This window comes from Athalia rosae, chromosome 1 (assembly GCF_917208135.1).
Source record: "Athalia rosae chromosome 1, iyAthRosa1.1, whole genome shotgun sequence".
Classification (NCBI taxonomy): domain Eukaryota; kingdom Metazoa; phylum Arthropoda; class Insecta; order Hymenoptera; family Athaliidae; genus Athalia; species Athalia rosae.
In genome coordinates, this window is record NC_064026.1 from 18025047 (window position 1) to 18040288 (window position 15242).

Sequence of the window (15242 nt, forward strand, 5' to 3'; positions counted from 1 at the left end):
TCACTCGTTGGATTGTAAAAATTTCCAGAGTCCAAAAGAGTCGCGGATCACTCGTCAGATTGAGAAATTTTCATAGTCCGACGCAGTCGCGCGTCACTCGTTTAATTGATAAATTTCCAAAGTCCGATGAAGTCGTGCATCACTCGTTGAATCGAAAAATTTTCAAAGTCTGAAAAAGTCGCGCATAACGCTTCAGAACGGGAAATTCCCCAAGTCCGAAAGAGTCGCGCATCACTCGTTCAATTGAAGAATTTTCAAAGTCCGGGAGGGTCGCGCATTACTCGTTGAATCGAAAGATTTTCAAAGTCCGAAAGAAGCGCGCATCACTTGTTGAATCGTCAAATTTTTTGATTCCGGAAGAGTCGCGCATCACTCGTTGAATCGAAAAAACTTTGAAGTCCAAAAGAGTCGCGCATCACTCGTTGGATTGGAAAATCTTCGAAGTCCGACGCAGTCGCGCATCACTCATTAGATTGAAAGATTTTCAAAGTCCGATAGAATCGCGCATCACTCGTTGAATCGAGATATCTTCGAAGTCCGACGCGGTCGCGCATCACTCGTTGGATCAAAAACTTTCCATAGTCCGACGCAGTCGCGCGTCAATTATTGTTTCGAAAAATTTTCAAAGTCCAGAGGAGTCGCGCATCACTCGTCAGATCTAAAAATTTTGAACGTCCGAAAGAGTCGCGCATTACTCCTTGAATCAAGAAATCTTTGAAGTCCGACGCGGTCGCGCCTCACTCGTTGGATTAGGAAATTTTCGAAGTCCGACGCAGTCGCGCATCTCCCGTTGAATCGGTAAATTTTCAAAATATGAAGCAGTCGTTCATCACTCTTTGGATCAAAAATCTTCTGAAGTCCGACGCAGTCGCGCATCACTCGTTGGATTGAAAAAATTTCCAGAGTCCAAAAAAGTCGCGGATCACTCGTCAGATCGAGAAATTTTCATAGTCCGACGCAGTCGCGCGTCACTCGTTAGATTGATAAATTTCCAAAGTCCGATAGAGTCGGGCATCACTCGTTGAATCGAAAAATTTTCAAAGTCTGAAAAAGTCGCGCATCACGCTTCAGAACGGAAAATTCCCCAAGTCCAAAAGAGTCGCGCATCACTCGTTAAATTGGAGAATTTTCAAAGTCCGGGAGGGTCGCGCATGACTCGTTGAATCAAAAGATTTTCAAAGTCCGAAAGAAGCGCGCATCACTTGTTGAATCGTAAAATTTTTTGATTTCGGACGAGTCGCGCATCAGTCGTTGAATCGAGATATCTTCGAAGTCCGACGCGGTCCCGCATCACTCGTTGAATCAAAAACTTTCCAAAGTCCAACGCAGTCGCGCATCACTCGGTGGTTCGGGAAATTCCCAAGGTCTGAAGGTCGCGCATCACTTTAAGGATCGAACGATTTCTGAAGTCCGAAAGGTTCGCGCATCACTGGTTGGATCTGAAAATTTTCAAAGTCCGAAAGAGTCGCGCATTACTGGTTAAATTGAAGAATTTTCAAAGTCCGGAGCAGTCGCGCATCACTCGTTAGATTGAAAGATTTTCAAAGTCCGATAGAGTCGCGCATCACTCGTTGAATCGGAAAATTTTCAAAGTCCGGCGGAGCCGCGCATCACTCGTTGGTTCAAAAATCTTCTGAAGTCCGACGCAGTCGCGCGTCACTCGTTGGATTGATAAATTTCCAAAGTCCGATAAAGTCGTGCATCACTCGTTGAATCGAAAAATTTTCAAAGTCTGAAAAAGTCGCGCATCACGCTTCAGAACGGAAAATTCCCCAAGTCCGGAAGGGTCGCGCATTACTCGTTGAATCAAAAGATTTTCAAAGTCCGGCGGAGCCGCGCATCACTCGTTGAATGAAAAATCTTTTGAACTCTGACGCAGTCGCGCATTACTCGTTAAATCAAAAAATTTCCAAAGTCCGACGGAATCGCGCATCACTCGTTGGATCGGAAAATTTTCAAACTCCGGCGGAGCCGCGCATCACTCGTTGTATGAAAAATCTTCTGAAGTCTGACGCAGTCGCGCATCACTCGTTAGATCAAAGAATTTTTAGAGTCCAACGCAGTCGCGCATCACTAGTTGGATCAAAAAATTTTCAAAGTCCGACGCAGTCGCGCATCACGCTTCGGATCGGGAAATTTTCAGAGTCCGGAGCAGTCGCGCATCACTCGTTGGATCAAAAAATTTTCGAAGTCCGATGAAGTCGCGCATCACTCGTCAGATCTGAAAATTTTGAACGTCCGAAAGAGTCGCGCATTACTCCTTGAATCAAGAAATCTTTCAAGTCCGACGCGGTCGCGCCTCACTCGTTGGATTAGGAAATTTTCGAAGTCCGAGGCAGTCGCGCATCTCCCGTTGAATCGGTAAATTTTCAAAATATGAAGCAGTCGCGCATCACTCGTTGGATCAAAAATCTTCTGAAGTCCGACACAGTCGCGCATCACTCGTTGGATCAAAAATCTTCTGAAGTCCGACGCAGTCGCGCATCACTCGTTGGATTGTAAAAATTTCCAGAGTCCAAAAGAGTCGCGGATCACTCGTCAGATTGAGAAATTTTCATAGTCCGACGCAGTCGCGCGTCACTCGTTGAATTGATAAATTTCCAAAGTCCGATAAAGTCGTGCATCACTCGTTGAATCGAAAAATTTTCAAAGTCTGAAAAAGTCGCGCATAACGCTTCAGAACGGGAAATTCCCCAAGTCCGAAAGAGTCGCGCATCACTCGTTCAATTGAAGAATTTTCAAAGTCCGGGAGGGTCGCGCATTACTCGTTGAATCGAAAGATTTTCAAAGTCCGAAAGAAGCGCGCATCACTTGTTGAATCGTCAAATTTTTTGATTCCGGAAGAGTCGCGCATCACTCGTTGAATCGAAAAAACTTTGAAGTCCAAAAGAGTCGCGCATCACTCGTTGGATTGGAAAATCTTCGAAGTCCGACGCAGTCGCGCATCACTCATTAGATTGAAAGATTTTCAAAGTCCGATAGAATCGCGCATCACTCGTTGAATCGAGATATCTTCGAAGTCCGACGCGGTCGCGCATCACTCGTTGGATCAAAAACTTTCCATAGTCCGACGCAGTCGCGCGTCAATTATTGTTTCGAAAAATTTTCAAAGTGCAGAGGAGTCGCGCATCACTCGTCAGATCTAAAAATTTTGAACGTCCGAAAGAGTCGCGCATTACTCCTTGAATCAAGAAATCTTTGAAGTCCGACGCGGTCGCGCCTCACTCGTTGAATTAGGAAATTTTCGAAGTCCGCCGCAGTCGCGCATCTCCCGTTGAATCGGTAAATTTTCAAAATATGAAGCAGTCGCGCATCACTCTTTGGATCAAAAATCTTCTGAAGTCCGACGCAGTCGCGCATCACTCGTTGGATTGGAAAAATTTCCAGAGTCCAAAAGAGTCGCGGATCACTCGTCAGATCGAGAAATTTTCATAGTCCGACGCAGTCGCGCGTCACTCGTTAGATTGATAAATTTCCAAAGTCCGATAGAGTCGTGCATCACTCGTTGAATCGAAAAATTTTCAAAGTCTGAAAAAGTCGCGCATCACGCTTCAGAACGGAAAATTCCCCAAGTCCGAAAGAGTCGCGCATCACTTGTTAAATTGGAGAATTTTCAAAGTCCGGGAGGGTCGCGCATGACTCGTTGAATCAAAAGATTTTCAAAGTCCGAAAGAAGCGCGCATCACTTGTTGAATCGTAAAATTTTTTGATTTCGGACGAGTCGCGCATCACTCGTTGAATCGAGATATCTTCGAAGTCCGACGCGGTCCCGCATCACTCGTTGAATCAAAAACTTTCCAAAGTCCAACGCAGTCGCGCATCACTCGGTGGTTCGGGAAATTCCCAAGGTCTGGAGGTCGCGCATCACTTCAAGGATCGAACGATTTCTGAAGTCCGAAAGGTTCGCGCATCACTGGTTGGATCTGAAAATTTTCAAAGTCCGAAAGAGTCGCGCATTACTGGTTAAATTGAAGAATTTTCAAAGTCCGGAGCAGTCGCGCATCACTCGTTAGATTGAAAGATTTTCAAAGTCCGATAGAGTCGCGCATCACTCGTTGAATCGGAAAATTTTCAAAGTCCGGCGGAGCCGCGCATCACTCGTTGGTTCAAAAATCTTCTGAAGTCCGACGCAGTCGCGCGTCACTCGTTGGATTGATAAATTTCCAAAGTCCGATAAAGTCGTGCATCACTCGTTGAATCGAAAAATTCTCAAAGTCTGAAAAAGTCGCGCATCACGCTTCAGAACGGAAAATTCCCCAAGTCCGGAAGGGTCGCGCATTACTCGTTGAATCAAAAGATTTTCAAAGTCCGGCGGAGCCGCGCATCACTCGTTGAATGAAAAATCTTTTGAACTCTGACGCAGTCGCGCATTACTCGTTAAATCAAAAAATTTCCAAAGTCCGACGGAATCGCGCATCACTCGTTGGATCGGAAAATTTTCAAACTCCGGCGGAGCCGCGCATCACTCGTTGTATGAAAAATCTTTTGAAGTCTGACGCAGTCGCGCATCACTCGTTAGATCAAAGAATTTTTAGAGTCCAACGCAGTCGCGCATCACTAGTTGGATCAAAAAATTTTCAAAGTCCGACGCAGTCGCGCATCACGCTTCGGATCGGGAAATTTTCAGAGTCCGGAGCAGTCGCGCATCACTCGTTGGATCAAAAAATTTTCGAAGTCCGATGAAGTCGCGCATCACTCGTCAAATCTGAAAATTTTGAACGTCCGAAAGAGTCGCGCATTACTCCTTGAATCAAGAAATCTTTGAAGTCCGACGCGGTCGCGCCTCACTCGTTGGATTAGGAAATTTTCGAAGTCCGAGGCAGTCGCGCATCTCCCGTTGAATCGGTAAATTTTCAAAATATGAAGCAGTCGCGCATCACTCGTTGGATCAAAAATCTTCTGAAGTCCGACGCAGTCGCGCATCACTCGTTGGATCAAAAATCTTCTGAAGTCCGACGCAGTCGCGCATCACTCGTTGGATTGTAAAAATTTCCAGAGTCCAAAAGAGTCGCGGATCACTCGTCAGATTGAGAAATTTTCATAGTCCGACGCAGTCGCGCGTCACTCGTTGAATTGATAAATTTCCAAAGTCCGATAAAGTCGTGCATCACTCGTTGAATCGAAAAATTTTCAAAGTCTGAAAAAGTCGCGCATAACGCTTCAGAACGGGAAATTCCCCAAGTCCGAAAGAGTCGCGCATCACTCGTTCAATTGAAGAATTTTCAAAGTCCGGGAGGGTCGCGCATTACTCGTTGAATCGAAAGATTTTCAAAGTCCGAAAGAAGCGCGCATCACTTGTTGAATCGTCAAATTTTTTGATTCCGGAAGAGTCGCGCATCACTCGTTGAATCGAAAAAACTTTGAAGTCCAAAAGAGTCGCGCATCACTCGTTGGATTGGAAAATCTTCGAAGTCCGACGCAGTCGCGCATCACTCATTAGATTGAAAGATTTTCAAAGTCCGATAGAATCGCGCATCACTCGTTGAATCGAGATATCTTCGAAGTCCGACGCGGTCGCGCATCACTCGTTGGATCAAAAACTTTCCATAGTCCGACGCAGTCGCGCGTCAATTATTGTTTCGAAAAATTTTCAAAGTGCAGAGGAGTCGCGCATCACTCGTCAGATCTAAAAATTTTGAACGTCCGAAAGAGTCGCGCATTACTCCTTGAATCAAGAAATCTTTGAAGTCCGACGCGGTCGCGCCTCACTCGTTGGATTAGGAAATTTTCGAAGTCCGCCGCAGTCGCGCATCTCCCGTTGAATCGGTAAATTTTCAAAATATGAAGCAGTCGCGCATCACTCTTTGGATCAAAAATCTTCTGAAGTCCGACGCAGTCGCGCATCACTCGTTGGATTGGAAAAATTTCCAGAGTCCAAAAGAGTCGCGGATCACTCGTCAGATCGAGAAATTTTCATAGTCCGACGCAGTCGCGCGTCACTCGTTAGATTGATAAATTTCCAAAGTCCGATAGAGTCGTGCATCACTCGTTGAATCGAAAAATTTTCAAAGTCTGAAAAAGTCGCGCATCACGCTTCAGAACGGAAAATTCCCCAAGTCCGAAAGAGTCGCGCATCACTTGTTAAATTGGAGAATTTTCAAAGTCCGGGAGGGTCGCGCATGACTCGTTGAATCAAAAGATTTTCAAAGTCCGAAAGAAGCGCGCATCACTTGTTGAATCGTAAAATTTTTTGATTTCGGACGAGTCGCGCATCACTCGTTGAATCGAGATATCTTCGAAGTCCGACGCGGTCCCGCATCACTCGTTGAATCAAAAACTTTCCAAAGTCCAACGCAGTCGCGCATCACTCGGTGGTTCGGGAAATTCCCAAGGTCTGGAGGTCGCGCATCACTTCAAGGATCGAACGATTTCTGAAGTCCGAAAGGTTCGCGCATCACTGGTTGGATCTGAAAATTTTCAAAGTCCGAAAGAGTCGCGCATTACTGGTTAAATTGAAGAATTTTCAAAGTCCGGAGCAGTCGCGCATCACTCGTTAGATTGAAAGATTTTCAAAGTCCGATAGAGTCGCGCATCACTCGTTGAATCGGAAAATTTTCAAAGTCCGGCGGAGCCGCGCATCACTCGTTGGTTCAAAAATCTTCTGAAGTCCGACGCAGTCGCGCGTCACTCGTTGGATTGATAAATTTCCAAAGTCCGATAAAGTCGTGCATCACTCGTTGAATCGAAAAATTCTCAAAGTCTGAAAAAGTCGCGCATCACGCTTCAGAACGGAAAATTCCCCAAGTCCGGAAGGGTCGCGCATTACTCGTTGAATCAAAAGATTTTCAAAGTCCGGCGGAGCCGCGCATCACTCGTTGAATGAAAAATCTTTTGAACCCTGACGCAGTCGCGCATTACTCGTTAAATCAAAAAATTTCCAAAGTCCGACGGAATCGCGCATCACTCGTTGGATCGGAAAATTTTCAAACTCCGGCGGAGCCGCGCATCACTCGTTGTATGAAAAATCTTCTGAAGTCTGACGCAGTCGCGCATCACTCGTTAGATCAAAGAATTTTTAGAGTCCAACGCAGTCGCGCATCACTAGTTGGATCAAAAAATTTTCAAAGTCCGACGCAGTCGCGCATCACGCTTCGGATCGGGAAATTTTCAGAGTCCGGAGCAGTCGCGCATCACTCGTTGGATCAAAAAATTTTCGAAGTCCGATGAAGTCGCGCATCACTCGTCAAATCTGAAAATTTTGAACGTCCGAAAGAGTCGCGCATTACTCCTTGAATCAAGAAATCTTTGAAGTCCGACGCGGTCGCGCCTCACTCGTTGGATTAGGAAATTTTCGAAGTCCGAGGCAGTCGCGCATCTCCCGTTGAATCGGTAAATTTTCAAAATATGAAGCAGTCGCGCATCACTCGTTGGATCAAAAATCTTCTGAAGTCCGACGCAGTCGCGCATCACTCGTTGGATCAAAAATCTTCTGAAGTCCGACGCAGTCGCGCATCACTCGTTGGATTGTAAAAATTTCCAGAGTCCAAAAGAGTCGCGGATCACTCGTCAGATTGAGAAATTTTCATAGTCCGACGCAGTCGCGCGTCACTCGTTGAATTGATAAATTTCCAAAGTCCGATAAAGTCGTGCATCACTCGTTGAATCGAAAAATTTTCAAAGTCTGAAAAAGTCGCGCATAACGCTTCAGAACGGGAAATTCCCCAAGTCCGAAAGAGTCGCGCATCACTCGTTCAATTGAAGAATTTTCAAAGTCCGGGAGGGTCGCGCATTACTCGTTGAATCGAAAGATTTTCAAAGTCCGAAAGAAGCGCGCATCACTTGTTGAATCGTAAAATTTTTTGATTCCGGAAGAGTCGCGCATCACTCGTTGAATCGAAAAAACTTTGAAGTCCAAAAGAGTCGCGCATCACTCGTTGGATTGGAAAATCTTCGAAGTCCGACGCAGTCGCGCATCACTCATTAGATTGAAAGATTTTCAAAGTCCGATAGAATCGCGCATCACTCGTTGAATCGAGATATCTTCGAAGTCCGACGCGGTCGCGCATCACTCGTTGGATCAAAAACTTTCCATAGTCCGACGCAGTCGCGCGTCAATTATTGTTTCGAAAAATTTTCAAAGTGCAGAGGAGTCGCGCATCACTCGTCAGATCTAAAAATTTTGAACGTCCGAAAGAGTCGCGCATTACTCCTTGAATCAAGAAATCTTTGAAGTCCGACGCGGTCGCGCCTCACTCGTTGGATTAGGAAATTTTCGAAGTCCGCCGCAGTCGCGCATCTCCCGTTGAATCGGTAAATTTTCAAAATATGAAGCAGTCGCGCATCACTCTTTGGATCAAAAATCTTCTGAAGTCCGACGCAGTCGCGCATCACTCGTTGGATTGGAAAAATTTCCAGAGTCCAAAAGAGTCGCGGATCACTCGTCAGATCGAGAAATTTTCATAGTCCGACGCAGTCGCGCGTCACTCGTTAGATTGATAAATTTCCAAAGTCCGATAGAGTCGTGCATCACTCGTTGAATCGAAAAATTTTCAAAGTCTGAAAAAGTCGCGCATCACGCTTCAGAACGGAAAATTCCCCAAGTCCGAAAGAGTCGCGCATCACTTGTTAAATTGGAGAATTTTCAAAGTCCGGGAGGGTCGCGCATAACTCGTTGAATCAAAAGATTTTCAAAGTCCGAAAGAAGCGCGCATCACTTGTTGAATCGTAAAATTTTTTGATTTCGGACGAGTCGCGCATCACTCGTTGAATCGAGATATCTTCGAAGTCCGACGCGGTCCCGCATCACTCGTTGAATCAAAAACTTTCCAAAGTCCAACGCAGTCGCGCATCACTCGGTGGTTCGGGAAATTCCCAAGGTCTGGAGGTCGCGCATCACTTCAAGGATCGAACGATTTCTGAAGTCCGAAAGGTTCGCGCATCACTGGTTGGATCTGAAAATTTTCAAAGTCCGAAAGAGTCGCGCATTACTGGTTAAATTGAAGAATTTTCAAAGTCCGGAGCAGTCGCGCATCACTCGTTAGATTGAAAGATTTTCAAAGTCCGATAGAGTCGCGCATCACTCGTTGAATCGGAAAATTTTCAAAGTCCGGCGGAGCCGCGCATCACTCGTTGGTTCAAAAATCTTCTGAAGTCCGACGCAGTCGCGCGTCACTCGTTGGATTGATAAATTTCCAAAGTCCGATAAAGTCGTGCATCACTCGTTGAATCGAAAAATTTTCAAAGTCTGAAAAAGTCGCGCATCACGCTTCAGAACGGAAAATTCCCCAAGTCCGGAAGGGTCGCGCATTACTCGTTGAATCAAAAGATTTTCAAAGTCCGGCGGAGCCGCGCATCACTCGTTGAATGAAAAATCTTTTGAACTTTGACGCAGTCGCGCATTACTCGTTAAATCAAAAAATTTCCAAAGTCCGACGGAATCGCGCATCACTCGTTGGATCGGAAAATTTTCAAACTCCGGCGGAGCCGCGCATCACTCGTTGTATGAAAAATCTTCTGAAGTCTGACGCAGTCGCGCATCACTCGTTAGATCAAAGAATTTTTAGAGTCCAACGCAGTCGCGCATCACTAGTTGGATCAAAAAATTTTCAAAGTCCGACGCAGTCGCGCATCACGCTTCGGATCGGGAAATTTTCAGAGTCCGGAGCAGTCGCGCATCACTCGTTGGATCAAAAAATTTTCGAAGTCCGATGAAGTCGCGCATCACTCGTCAGATCTGAAAATTTTGAACGTCCGAAAGAGTCGCGCATTACTCCTTGAATCAAGAAATCTTTGAAGTCCGACGCGGTCGCGCCTCACTCGTTGGATTAGGAAATTTTCGAAGTCCGAGGCAGTCGCGCATCTCCCGTTGAATCGGTAAATTTTCAAAATATGAAGCAGTCGCGCATCACTCGTCGGATCAAAAATCTTCTGAAGTCCGACGCAGTCGCGCATCACTCGTTGGATCAAAAATCTTCTGAAGTCCGACGCAGTCGCGCATCACTCGTTGGATTGTAAAAATTTCCAGAGTCCAAAAGAGTCGCGGATCACTCGTCAGATTGAGAAATTTTCATAGTCCGACGCAGTCGCGCGTCACTCGTTGAATTGATAAATTTCCAAAGTCCGATAAAGTCGTGCATCACTCGTTGAATCGAAAAATTTTCAAAGTCTGAAAAAGTCGCGCATAACGCTTCAGAACGGGAAATTCCCCAAGTCCGAAAGAGTCGCGCATCACTCGTTCAATTGAAGAATTTTCAAAGTCCGGGAGGGTCGCGCATTACTCGTTGAATCGAAAGATTTTCAAAGTCCGAAAGAAGCGCGCATCACTTGTTGAATCGTCAAATTTTTTGATTCCGGAAGAGTCGCGCATCACTCGTTGAATCGAAAAAACTTTGAAGTCCAAAAGAGTCGCGCATCACTCGTTGGATTGGAAAATCTTCGAAGTCCGACGCAGTCGCGCATCACTCATTAGATTGAAAGATTTTCAAAGTCCGATAGAATCGCGCATCACTCGTTGAATCGAGATATCTTCGAAGTCCGACGCGGTCGCGCATCACTCGTTGGATCAAAAACTTTCCATAGTCCGACGCAGTCGCGCGTCAATTATTGTTCCGAAAAATTTTCAAAGTGCAGAGGAGTCGCGCATCACTCGTCAGATCTAAAAATTTTGAACGTCCGAAAGAGTCGCGCATTACTCCTTGAATCAAGAAATCTTTGAAGTCCGACGCGGTCGCGCCTCACTCGTTGGATTAGGAAATTTTCGAAGTCCGCCGCAGTCGCGCATCTCCCGTTGAATCGGTAAATTTTCAAAATATGAAGCAGTCGCGCATCACTCTTTGGATCAAAAATCTTCTGAAGTCCGACGCAGTCGCGCATCACTCGTTGGATTGAAAAAATTTCCAGAGTCCAAAAGAGTCGCGGATCACTCGTCAGATCGAGAAATTTTCATAGTCCGACGCAGTCGCGCGTCACTCGTTAGATTGATAAATTTCCAAAGTCCGATAGAGTCGTGCATCACTCGTTGAATCGAAAAATTTTCAAAGTCTGAAAAAGTCGCGCATCACGCTTCAGAACGGAAAATTCCCCAAGTCCGAAAGAGTCGCGCATCACTTGTTAAATTGGAGAATTTTCAAAGTCCGGGAGGGTCGCGCATGACTCGTTGAATCAAAAGATTTTCAAAGTCCGAAAGAAGCGCGCATCACTTGTTGAATCGTAAAATTTTTTGATTCCGGAAGAGTCGCGCATCACTTGTTGAATTGAGAAATCTTTGAAGTCCAAAAGGGTCGCGCATCACTCGTTGGATTGGAAAATCTTCGAAGTCCGACGCAGTCGCGCATCACTCTTTGGATCGGAAAATTTTCAAAGTCCGGAGCAGTCGCGCATCACTCGTTAGATTAAAAGATTTTCAAAGTCCGATAGAGTCGCGCATCACTCGTTGAATCGAGATAACTTCGAAGTCCGACGCGGTCGCGCATCACTCGTTGAATCAAAAACTTCTTAAAGTCCGACGCAGTCGCGCGTCACTCGTTTGATTGAAAAGATTTTAAAGTCCAAAAGGTTTGCGCATCACTGGTTGGATCTAAAAATTTTCAAAGTCCGAAAGAGTCGCGCATCACTGGTTAAATTGAAGAATTTTCAAAGTCCGGGAGGGTCGCGCATTACTCGTTGAATCAAAAGATTTTCAAAGTCCGGCGGAACCGCACATCACTCGTTGGATGAAAAATCTTTTGAACTTTGACGCAGTCGCGCATCACTCGTTGAATCAAAAAATTTCCAAAGTCCGACGAAATCGCGCATCACTCGTTGGATCGAAAAATTTTCAAAGTCCGGCGGAGCCGCGCATCACTCGTTGTATGAAAAATCTTCTGAAGTCTGACGCAGTCGCACATCACTCGTTAGATCAAAGAATTTTTAGAGTCCAACGCAGTCGCGCATCACTCGTTGGATCAAAAAATTTACAAAGTCCGGAGCAGTCGCGCATCACTCGTTGGATCAAAAAATTTTCGAAGTCCGATGAAGTCGCGCATCACTCGTTAGATCTGAAAATTTTGAACGTCCGAAAGAGTCGCGCATTACTGCTTGAATCAAGAAATCTTTGAAGTCCGACGCAGTCGCGCATCACTCGTTGAATCAAAAAATTTCCAAAGTCCGACGGAATCGCGCATCACTCGTTGGATCGGAAAATTTTCAAAGTCCGGCGGAGCCGCGCATCACTCGTTAGATCAAAGAATTTTTAAAGTCCAACGCAGTCGCGCATCACTCGTTGGATCAAAAAATTTTTAAAGTCCAACGCAGTCGCGCATCACTCGTTGGATCAAAAAATTTTCAAAGTCCGACACAGTCGCACATCACGCTTCGAATCGAAAAATTTTCAAAGTCCGGAGCAGTCGCGCATCACTCGTTGGATCAAAAAATTTCCAAAGTCCGACGGAATCGCGCATCACTCGTTGGATCGGAAAATTTTCAAACTCCGGCGGAGCCGCGCATCACTCGTTGAATGAAAAATCTTTTGAACTCTGACGCAGTCGCGCATTACTCGTTAAATCAAAGAATTTCCAAAGTCCGACGGAATCGCGCATCACTCGTTGGATCGGAAAATTTTCAAACTCCGGCGGAGCCGCGCATCACTCGTTGTATGAAAAATCTTCTGAAGTCTGACGCAGTCGCGCATCACTCGTTAGATCAAAGAATTTTTAGAGTCCAACGCAGTCGCGCATCACTAGTTGGATCAAAAAATTTTCAAAGTCCGACGCAGTCGCGCATCACGCTTCGGATCGGGAAATTTTCAGAGTCCGGAGCAGTCGCGCATCACTCGTTGGATCAAAAAATTTTCGAAGTCCGATGAAGTCGCGCATCACTCGTCAGATCTGAAAATTTTGAACGTCCGAAAGAGTCGCGCATTACTCCTTGAATCAAGAAATCTTTGAAGTCCGACGCGGTCGCGCCTCACTCGTTGGATTAGGAAATTTTCGAAGTCCGAGGCAGTCGCGCATCTCCCGTTGAATCGGTAAATTTTCAAAATATGAAGCAGTCGCGCATCACTCGTTGGATCAAAAATCTTCTGAAGTCCGACGCAGTCGCGCATCACTCGTTGGATCAAAAATCTTCTGAAGTCCGACGCAGTCGCGCATCACTCGTTGGATTGTAAAAATTTCCAGAGTCCAAAAGAGTCGCGGATCACTCGTCAGATTGAGAAATTTTCATAGTCCGACGCAGTCGCGCGTCACTCGTTGAATTGATAAATTTCCAAAGTCCGATAAAGTCGTGCATCACTCGTTGAATCGAAAAATTTTCAAAGTCTGAAAAAGTCGCGCATAACGCTTCAGAACGGGAAATTCCCCAAGTCCGAAAGAGTCGCGCATCACTCGTTCAATTGAAGAATTTTCAAAGTCCGGGAGGGTCGCGCATTACTCGTTGAATCGAAAGATTTTCAAAGTCCGAAAGAAGCGCGCATCACTTGTTGAATCGTCAAATTTTTTGATTTCGGAAGAGTCGCGCATCACTCGTTGAATCGAAAAAACTTTGAAGTCCAAAAGAGTCGCGCATCACTCGTTGGATTGGAAAATCTTCGAAGTCCGACGCAGTCGCGCATCACTCATTAGATTGAAAGATTTTCAAAGTCCGATAGAATCGCGCATCACTCGTTGGATCGGAAAATTTTCAAACTCCGGCGGAGCCGCGCATCACTCGTTGTATGAAAAATCTTCTGAAGTCTGACGGAGTCGCACATCACTCGTTAGATCGAAGAATTTTTAGAGTCCAACGCAGTCGCGCATCACTCGTTGGATCAAAAAATTTTCAAAGTCCGACGCAGTCGCGCATCACGTTTCGGATCGGAAAATTTTCAAAGTCCGGAGCAGTCGCGCATCACTCGTTGAATCAAAAAATTTTCGAAGTCCGATGAAGTCGCGCATCACTCGTTAGATCTAAAAATTTTGAACGTCCGAAAGAGTCGCGCATTACTGTTTGAATCAAGAAATCTTTGAAGTCCGACGCGGTCGCGCCTCACTCGTTGGATTAAAAAACTTTCAAAGTCTGATAGAGTCGCGCATCACTCGTTGGATTGAAAAATCTTTGAAGTCCAACGCAGTCGCGCATGACTTGTTGGATCGGAAAATTTTCAAAGTCCGAAGCAGTCGCGCATCACTCGTTAGATTGAAAGATTTTCAAAGTCCGATAAAGTCGCAAATCACTCGTTAAATCAAAAAATCTTCGGAGTCCGACGCGATCGCGCATCACTCGTTGGATCTAAAACTTTTCAAAGTCCGACGCAGTCGCGCATCACTTGTTGGATCGTAAAATTTTCAAAGTATGAAGCAGTCGCGCGTCACTCGTTGGATTGAGAAATTTTCAAAGTCCGATGAAGTCGTGCATCACTCGTTGAATCGAAAAATTTTCGAAGTCTGAGAAAGTCGCGCATCACTCTTCGGAACGAAAAATTCTCCAAGTTCAAAGGAGTCGCGCATCACTTGTTAGATCAAGAATCTTTTGAAGTTCGACGCAGTCGCGCATCACTCGTTAAATCGGAGAATTTCCAGAGTCCAACGCAGTCGCGCATCACTCGTTGGATCAAAAAATTTCCAAAGTCCGACGCAGTCACGCATCACTCGTTGGATCAAAAAATTTCTTGAGTCTGGAGCAGTCGCGCATCACTCGTTGGATCAAGAAATTTTCAAAGTCCGATAAAGTCGCGCATCACTCGTTGGATCGGAAAATTTTCGAAGTCCGAAAGAGTCGCGCATCACTCGTTGGATCAGAAAATTTTCAAAGTCCGAAAAAGTCGCGCATCATCCGTTAGATCAGAAAATTTTCGCGGTTCGATAGAGTCGCGCATCACTCGTTGGATCGGAAAATTCTCGGAATCCGAAAGATTCGGGCTTCACTCGTTGGATCAAGAAATTTTCAAAGTCTAAATGGGTCGCGCATCACTTGTTGGATCGAAGAATTTCCAAAGTTCGAAAAAGTCGCAAATCACTCGTTGGATCGAAAAATTCTCGACGTCCGATAGAGTCGCGTATCAATCGTTGAATCGGGAGATTTTCGAAGTCCGACGCAGTCGCGCATCACTTGTTGGATCGGAAAATTTTCAAAGTCCGAAGCAGTCGCGCATCACTCGTTACATATAGAGATTTTAGAAGTCCGATGGAATCGCGCATCAATCGTTGAATCGAAAGATCTTCGAAGTCCGAAAGGGTCGCGCATCACTCGTTGGATTGGAAAATCTTTGAAGTCCGACGCAGTCGCGCATCACTTGTTGGATCGGAAAATTTTCGAAGTCCGAAGCAGTTGCGCATCACTCGTTAAAT